Raw genomic sequence first — 8,989 nt, 5'->3', positions numbered from 1 at the left:
AAGATGGCCTAGTGATGGATCCATATGATATGAAGAGAAAAATCGGCTAAGTCCCAGATTGGGTCTGTCGGAAATACACTTCCAAGTTACCACACAAGCAAGCAAGATGGCCTAGTGATGGATCCATATGATATGAAGAGAAAAATCGGCTAAGTCCCAGATTGGGTCTGTCAGACATACACTTTCAAGTTACCACACAAGCAAGCAAGATGGCCTAGTGATTGATCCATATGATATGAAGAGAAAAATCGGCTAAGTCCGAGATTGGGTCTGTCAGACATACACTTCCAAGTTACCACACAAGCAAGCAAGTTACCACATGAAGAGAAAGCCGGCAAAGTCCGGGAATGTTACCACATGAACTGGAAAATGGGCAAAAACCTACCTTCACAGGGAACGTGAATAACTAAGGCTGTAGACATTGGATCGACAAGCCAAAGACTGATATGGAAAGGAAATGAGTAGTACTAGCTTTCCTGAGAGTTGCAGAGCTTAGACTGCATATGAACGAAAGATATTAAGCGTCAAAGTCAGAAAAGTTGCCCGAAGGAACACAAGTTCCAACTTAGAGCATGAATACCGCCTAGACGGTAGGAGGTACGGCCAGGCTGAGGAATAAGAAAATGTTGGCCAACATGTTCCCTAACTATCCCCCGAAGACCGCAAAGCAATCCAACATCAACCAAGAAAGTTATAGCCCGATCAAGGAAACACCTACTTTGCACCGATTTTGCACCAAATACATGTACCAAGCACCTTCGGTTGCATACCTGCAGGGGCTTACCATAGTAGGCCATGGAAGACCGATATACCGAACATAATCACTTTCTATCTCCTCGGGTGTTGGAGGTAGCGCTTTGCGGTACAAGAACGAAAGTTAGACCATATCTTGGTGCATCTTTTTGCCCAAAAACACAAGACCCTATCTACCAAGGCAAGAAAGTTGTGTGGGGACAAAATGTCCAAAAGTGCCCAAAGTGGCACACTTGAACCATATATTCGAGAAAAACACAAGTGTGGGCCCGAGCTAGCAAGTTGAAATGTTCTGACCGTCAGTAGCCCTAGTTGAGGTGCACTTATCATTATATGAGGCCAACGTGCCAGCTAGTCTCTAAAGGGGCGATATGGGTGTTCCAAGGTTTGTACCCAATTGAGGAAAAAACAGGGTAAGGTACGGTGTACCGCGAATAACTCGGGCTATAGATGTCCGATCGATGAGTTTGGCATATGTATGGAAAGGTCTCGACGAGACCTAACTACCCTGAAAGTATGAAGGCAAAGACTTGAATGACCGGGAAGTTATTAAGTGCACAAGTGGTAAAGTTGCACCAAAGTCCATGTTACCCGAAGTGGTACATGAACACCCAATATTCGACCAAAACACAAGTTTAGAGACGAGCTAGCGAGCTACATTGTTCAGACCGTCAGTAGCCCGCATCAAGACACGCATTTCATTATATTGAGCCTAGCCGCTAGCTCGACTCGAAGTCGGTCATATGGTTGGTTGATGGTTTGGACCGACCACGTGGTGTACCAAGGTGATGTACCTTTCATGAATTAAAACTCTGGCTGTATGGCACTGAGCGACAAGCTAAGGTGTGATTTGGAATAGTCTTGAGTGGGACTATTTAGGAAAAATGCGAACAAAAAATCACAAAGTCCTTGGGCGAAGCTATTAGCGAAACATAGAGCAAATTGGTACCAAAAACTATGGAAATGGGACTTGAGTCAAAAATAACCGCAAGTTGGAGAAGAGATAGCAAGCTTGCGTAGAACAATTATATTTGGTGCATGGTATCACCAACAAAAAAGTATATGGGGCCAAGGTGCTGGCTGGCCTCCAAAGTGGAGATATGGGCGATCCAAAGTTTGTACCCAAGTACGAACAAGTATGGAAAAAACAGGGTAAGGTACCAAGTACCATTAATAACTTCGGCTGTAGATGTAGAGCGGCTCACCGTTGGAAAGGTCTTGGGGAGACCTATCTACCCTGAAAGTTTCATGAGGCTGAGTTGAAAGACCACGGAGATATTAGGTGATGATGGTCGTATTCGGGGACCAAGTCGCAGGAAATGGCACTTGACCAAAATCCCCCTTGGAAGGTGAATACCGGCTTACCGGTAAGAGATAGCGACTTGGCGTAGAATATTCATAAGTTGGGCGTGTAGAGACGCAACTTTCATTATATGGGGCCAACCCGGTCAGGGTGCTCCAAGTCGGTCGTTTGGTCGGTTTATGGTTTGGGCCGACCACGTGGTGTACCAAGTTGAGGTACCTTTCATGAATTATAACTCGGTCAGTTTGCCACCGAGCGACAAGCTGCGGTGTGTTTTGGAATGGTCTTGAGTGGGACTATCAAGGAAAAATACAAATAGAAAATCAGCTTGTCCATGGCCGAAGCTATTAGTGAAACATATAGCAAAATGGGTCCAAAAACGAATGAAATGGGACTTGGACCAAGAATAACGGCAAGTTGGAGAAGAGATAGCAAGTTGGCGTAGAACAATTATATTTGGTGCATGGCATGACCAACAAAAAAGTATATGGGGCCAAGGTGCTGGCTGGCCTCCAAAGTGGAGATATGGGCGATCCAAAGTTTGTACCCAAGTACGAACAAGTATGGAAAAAACAGGGTAAGGTACCAAGTACCATTAATAACTTCGGCTGTAGATGGCCGAGCGAGGCAAACGGCTCACCGTTGGAAAGGTCTCGGGGAGACCTATCTACCCTGAAAGTTTCATGAGGCTGAGTTGAAAGACCACGGAGATATTAGGTGATGATGGTCGTATTCGGGGACCAAGTCGCAGGAAATGGCACTTGACCAAAATCCCCCTTGGAAGGTGAATACCGGCTTACCGGTAAGAGATAGCGACTTGGCGTAGAATATTCATAAGTTGGGCGTGTAGAGACGCAACTTTCATTATATGGGGCCAACCCGGTCAGGGTGCTCCAAGTCGGTCGTTTGGTCGGTTTATTGTTTGGGCCGACCACGTGGTGTACCAAGTTGAGGTACCTTTCATGAATTATAACTCGGTCAGTTTGCCACCGAGCGACAAGCTGCGGTGTGTTTTGGAATGGTCTTGAGTGGGACTATCAAGGAAAAATACAAATAGAAAATCAGCTTGTCCATGGCCGAAGCTATTAGTGAAACATATAGCAAAATGGGTCCAAAAACGAATGAAATGGGACTTGGACCAAGAATAACGGCAAGTTGGAGAAGAGATAGCAAGTTGGCGTAGAACAATTATATTTGGTGCATGGCATGACCAACAAAAAAGTATATGGGGCCAAGGTGCTGGCTGGCCTCCAAAGTGGAGATATGGGCGATCCAAAGTTTGTACCCAAGTACGAACAAGTATGGAAAAAACAGGGTAAGGTACCAAGTACCATTAATAACTTCGGCTGTAGATGGCCGAGCGAGGCAAACGGCTCACCGTTGGAAAGGTCTCGGGGAGACCTATCTACCCTGAAAGTTTCATGAGGCTGAGTTGAAAGACCACGGAGATATTAGGTGATGATGGTCGTATTCGGGGACCAAGTCGCAGGAAATGGCACTTGACCAAAATCCCCCTTGGAAGGTGAATACCGGCTTACCGGTAAGAGATAGCGACTTGGCGTAGAATATTCATAAGTTGGGCGTGTAGAGACGCAACTTTCATTATATGGGGCCAACCCGGTCAGGGTGCTCCAAGTCGGTCGTTTGGTCGGTTTATTGTTTGGGCCGACCACGTGGTGTACCAAGTTGAGGTACCTTTCATGAATTATAACTCGGTCAGTTTGCCACCGAGCGACAAGCTGCGGTGTGTTTTGGAATGGTCTTGAGTGGGACTATCAAGGAAAAATACAAATAGAAAATCAGCTTGTCCATGGCCGAAGCTATTAGTGAAACATATAGCAAAATGGGTCCAAAAACGAATGAAATGGGACTTGGACCAAGAATAACGGCAAGTTGGAGAAGAGATAGCAAGTTGGCGTAGAACAATTATATTTGGTGCATGGCATGACCAACAAAAAAGTATATGGGGCCAAGGTGCTGGCTGGCCTCCAAAGTGGAGATATGGGCGATCCAAAGTTTGTACCCAAGTACGAACAAGTATGGAAAAAACAGGGTAAGGTACCAAGTACCATTAATAACTTCGGCTGTAGATGGCCGAGCGAGGCAAACGGCTCACCGTTGGAAAGGTCTCGGGGAGACCTATCTACCCTGAAAGTTTCATGAGGCTGAGTTGAAAGACCACGGAGATATTAGGTGATGATGGTCGTATTCGGGGACCAAGTCGCAGGAAATGGCACTTGACCAAAATCCCCCTTGGAAGGTGAATACCGGCTTACCGGTAAGAGATAGCGACTTGGCGTAGAATATTCATAAGTTGGGCGTGTAGAGACGCAACTTTCATTATATGGGGCCAACCCGGTCAGGGTGCTCCAAGTCGGTCGTTTGGTCGGTTTATTGTTTGGGCCGACCACGTGGTGTACCAAGTTGAGGTACCTTTCATGAATTATAACTCGGTCAGTTTGCCACCGAGCGACAAGCTGCGGTGTGTTTTGGAATGGTCTTGAGTGGGACTATCAAGGAAAAATACAAATAGAAAATCAGCTTGTCCATGGCCGAAGCTATTAGTGAAACATATAGCAAAATGGGTCCAAAAACGAATGAAATGGGACTTGGACCAAGAATAACGGCAAGTTGGAGAAGAGATAGCAAGTTGGCGTAGAACAATTATATTTGGTGCATGGTATGACCAACAAAAAAGTATATGAGGCCAAGGTGCTGGCTGGCCTCCAAAGTGGAGATATGGGCGATCCAAAGTTTGTACCCAAGTATGGCAAAAACTGGTAGAGGTACCTTTCATGAATTACTGCTCAGGCTGTATGGCACTTAGCGGGACGCTTGGCTCTGGTATGGAATAGTCTTGAGTGGGACTATCAAGGAAAAATACGAACAAAAAATCACCATGTCCACGGACTAAGGTATTAGCGAAACTTAGAGCGAAATTGCGACCAAGTCGCTGGAAATGGCCCTTGGACCAAGTATACCGTCAAGGCGGTACGAGATAGCGAGTTGACGTGGAATATTTATAAGTTTGCCTCCACGAGACGAAAGTTTAGTTATATGGGGCCAACCCGCTCAGGGTTGTCCAAGTCGGTCATATGGCTGATCGAAATTTTCGACCAAGTACTGAGAAAACAGGGTAAGGTACCGTGTACCTCGAATAACTTTGGCTGTAGATGTCCGAGCGAGGCAAACGGCATAGCGTTGGAAAGGTCTTGAGGTGTTCTAGGCACCCTGAAAGTTTGAAAAGGCTATCTGGAAAACTCGTGGAGATATTAGAGAAACATTGGGCCCAAAAGATACCAAGTCGCAGGAAATGGGCCCTCCAAGAACACCCTAAAATCCCAATTACGGCTAAGTTGCAGGCCAGCTAGCGAAGTGAAATGTTCTAGGCATAACTAGAACACGTTAATGCGCAACTTTTTGAATCAGAACTTTTTTCGATATCTGGCCCCCAAAGGGGGGATATGGGCGATCAAAGGATTTTTCCAAGTTTCGGTACTTTTTACGGTATCGCTCATAGCTCCGGCTGTATGCAAGCAAATGACAATCTAAGACATGATTTAGAACAGTATTGAGCAGTACTAACTTACGTTAGAACACAGCGAAGCGCTATCGGTTCATGGCAAGGCCGATATAAGCAGTCAAAGATGAAAAATGTTGACAAAATGAACAAAAATTACTTTGGTACGCGAATAGCGGCCAGGGATGAAGAGGTACGAAGGTGGTGTAGAAGAATTATAATTAGGGCTTGGTACGCTCTAAAAGTTTGCCGAAGACCGCAAAGCGCTCAGACCCATAGAAAGTGGCCATTTGGGCCGAACAGTGCGTGCAAAGAGGTGAAAATGCAAAAATTGCACTTTGGGGGGCGATTTGCGGGGGGAAGGAGGGGTCGGAGGGCAAAATGTCCCTTGACCAAAAAGTCTTATCTCGTCGAGATCTACAACATTGCCGAAGACCGCAAAGCGCTAGCTCGCAATCGAAAAATCGAGAATTTGAAAATTTTCTAAGTCTTGGGCTCCCTAAGGAAAAGTTTCAAAAATCACGTTTGTCCCCAATTTTGAAGGGGAAGGAGTCGGTTCCGGGGCATGGTGTCTTCGGCAAAATGTCTTATCTTTTTGCGTACTTTCGACTAGTTCAATAAAAATTTTTGACCCAAAATTTGTTCGGCGGACCCCTAGGTCGAAAAACCCGAAAAAAGTCGAAAAAAGTCGAAAATGTCGAAAAATGAGAAAACCTCATATTCGGACTCTACACGAGCCCCAGATATTGAAAAGTGAAATCCGCGGTCGATTTGGAACAAAAAATTGACCTAGGCAAAGTTGTATGGAGGTAGGGACCCCTGAGAAAAAAGTTTGGTCCCGAGGCTCCTTGGACCACCAAGTCCCTAGGTCGGACCAAAATCGGAAAAAATCCGACCAAAGTCGAAAGTGTCGAAAATTTTAAAAAACCCCTTTTGGGGCCCTATGGCCTCCCTAGATAATGAAAAGTGAGGTCCGCGGCCGATCCGGAAGAAAAACTTGACCTAGGCAAACTTGTATGACGGTGGGGACCCAAAAAAATTTCGATGAGTGTAGTTTAGACAGGCCGGAAAATGTATCGGTGGTCCGTATCAAGGGACGTCTTTTAGTTCCATGGGGTGGTGGTCGTCGAACAAAGTCGCCTAGGTCGACCACCAGAAAGACCAGTCGTGTTGTAATGGATGTTTTGACCACTTTACTAGGGAAACCTAGTAGGTCGAAGCAAATTTGGGGTTCGAGATGAGTTGGTGAAAGTTGGTCCAACCTAGGTGTGCTTGGTGGAGGTTGACCATGAAAGTAGAGCATGATGGGAATGACCATAACTTTGGTTCTAGATGTCGGATCGGTACACTTTCGGCAGTTTTGGAAAGGTGAAGGCCTGCTCTAGCTATGTTTCCTACCAAGCTGAGCGCCTACTAGTGACCCGGAGGAGGTATTAAGGGTCAAAGGCAAAAAGGGGTACCCTAAAGTGCGTGTGACTAAGAAAATGGGAAAAACGGTATCGCCTATAGCTCAGGCTGTATGGCTCGGATCGGAAAGCTTGGATATGCGTTGGAAAGGTCTTGACGAGCGCTAGCTATGTGTCCTACCAAGCGAAGCGCTAGGTGTTGAGCAAGTCGGTCATATTAGAGGGCAAAGGTGAAAAAATGGTGGTTTAGAGGCGAAAATTCACCTTATGATCGAAAATAGCGGGCGAACGATAAGAGCTACGAACACGGCGTAGAACAATCATAAGTACGTTACCACAAGACCTAACTTTGGCCAATATAGAGCGAGAAGATCGGAGGTACCCATCAGGGTGATATGGCTGGTTCAAAGTTGGACCAAAACGAGACTTGAGAAATGGATTGAAACACGGTATCGCGAATAACTCAGGCTGTATGGAACGGATCGACAAGCTTAGATCAGTGTTGGAAAGGTCGAACCGAGCGCTAACTATAATCCCAAACAACCGAAGCGCTAAGTGTTGAGCAAAACTGAGTTATTAAGCGACAAAGTGGAAAAATAATACCAAAATGGCCAAAAATCACACAAGACCAAGAATACCGAGCAAGCGGTAAGAGATAGCGGGTTGACGTAGAATACTTATAAGTTTGCCTCTACGAGACCTAAAAGTCGTCCATAGAAAGCGAGAAGATCGGACCACTCTGGAAGGGTGATACGAGTGGTCAAAAATTAGCAAAAATGAAACATGGCTAAAATGGATTTGACTTGTGCACCATGTAGCTCCGGCTGTATGGCATTGATTGTTAAGCTAGGATATGTTTTGGAAAGGTAACACCCAGCGCTAGATACGACTAGAAGAAAGCAAAGCGCTAACTAGCATGATTTGGAAGTTATTAAGTGTCAAAGTCGAAAAATGTTACCAAAATTGAAACTCGAGTACATTGGGCCAAAAAGTACAAGTTGTGAAATTTGGACTTACGAGTAAAATACCGAGCAGGCGGTAAGAGATAGAGACTTGGTGTAGAACAATTATATGTTGGGCATGTTATAACCTATATTTGGCCCGAACATAGTGACGAGATCGGTGGTACCCAAAAGGGTGGTACAGGTGTTAGATGGTTTTCCCAGAGCATAAGCTCCACATGATATGGAAAACGGGAAACATCATAACTTCGGCTGTATGGCATGGAATGGAACGAACAAGGTATCGATGGAAAGAGAAAAGGTAGCGCTAACTATAATTCCTACCAAGCAAAGCGCTAGCATGTGACCGTTCGGGTGTTATTGTGAGTCAAAGTCAGAAATTGTTACCACGAGAGGCGAAAATCCGACTAAGTCCATGAATACCGGGCTGGCGGTAAGAGATACGGCTTGGCCGTAGAACATTTATAAGTTGGCCAATACAAGACCTAAGTTTCGTCCATAGACGACAAGAAGATCGAAGATACGTGAAGGTGAGATATGGGCGTCCCAAAGTGGGCCTTTGAAAAAGTGACAAACTTCCCTTATAACAGCATACACCAAATATCTCTGGCTCTATGGCACCGAATAAGAAGTTGAGGTCAGCGATAGAAAGGTGATAGTCAGCGCTAAATATCATACGAACAGAGTGAAGCGCTAAAGGGAAAGGATCTTGGTGATATAAGGTGACAAAGTCGAGAAAAGTTGCCTCAAAATCATGAAAAATGTGAAAAAATGGCTAAGTCCCGGGTGCCTTAAGGGCAGGTTGATCGAATGTACCGAGCTGGCGGTACGAGATAGAGACTTGGTGTAGAACAATTATATGTTTGGCATGGCAAGACCTACATTTGGTCAATACAAAGTGAGAAGATCAAAGAAACCCGTAAGGGTGATATTGGTGTCCAAAGGTAAAAAGCACTAAGTCTTGGGAAACTTATATGAAGAAAAAGGACCCTGATGGGTCATATAGGATGGATCGAAAAATCGGCTAAGTCCCAAAATGGGGATG

Source organism: Anopheles coustani, assembly GCF_943734705.1.
Source record: "Anopheles coustani chromosome X unlocalized genomic scaffold, idAnoCousDA_361_x.2 X_unloc_82, whole genome shotgun sequence".
NCBI lineage: Eukaryota > Metazoa > Arthropoda > Insecta > Diptera > Culicidae > Anopheles > Anopheles coustani.
The sequence above is the reverse complement of the archived record's forward strand: the minus strand, read 5'-3'. Positions refer to the sequence as shown.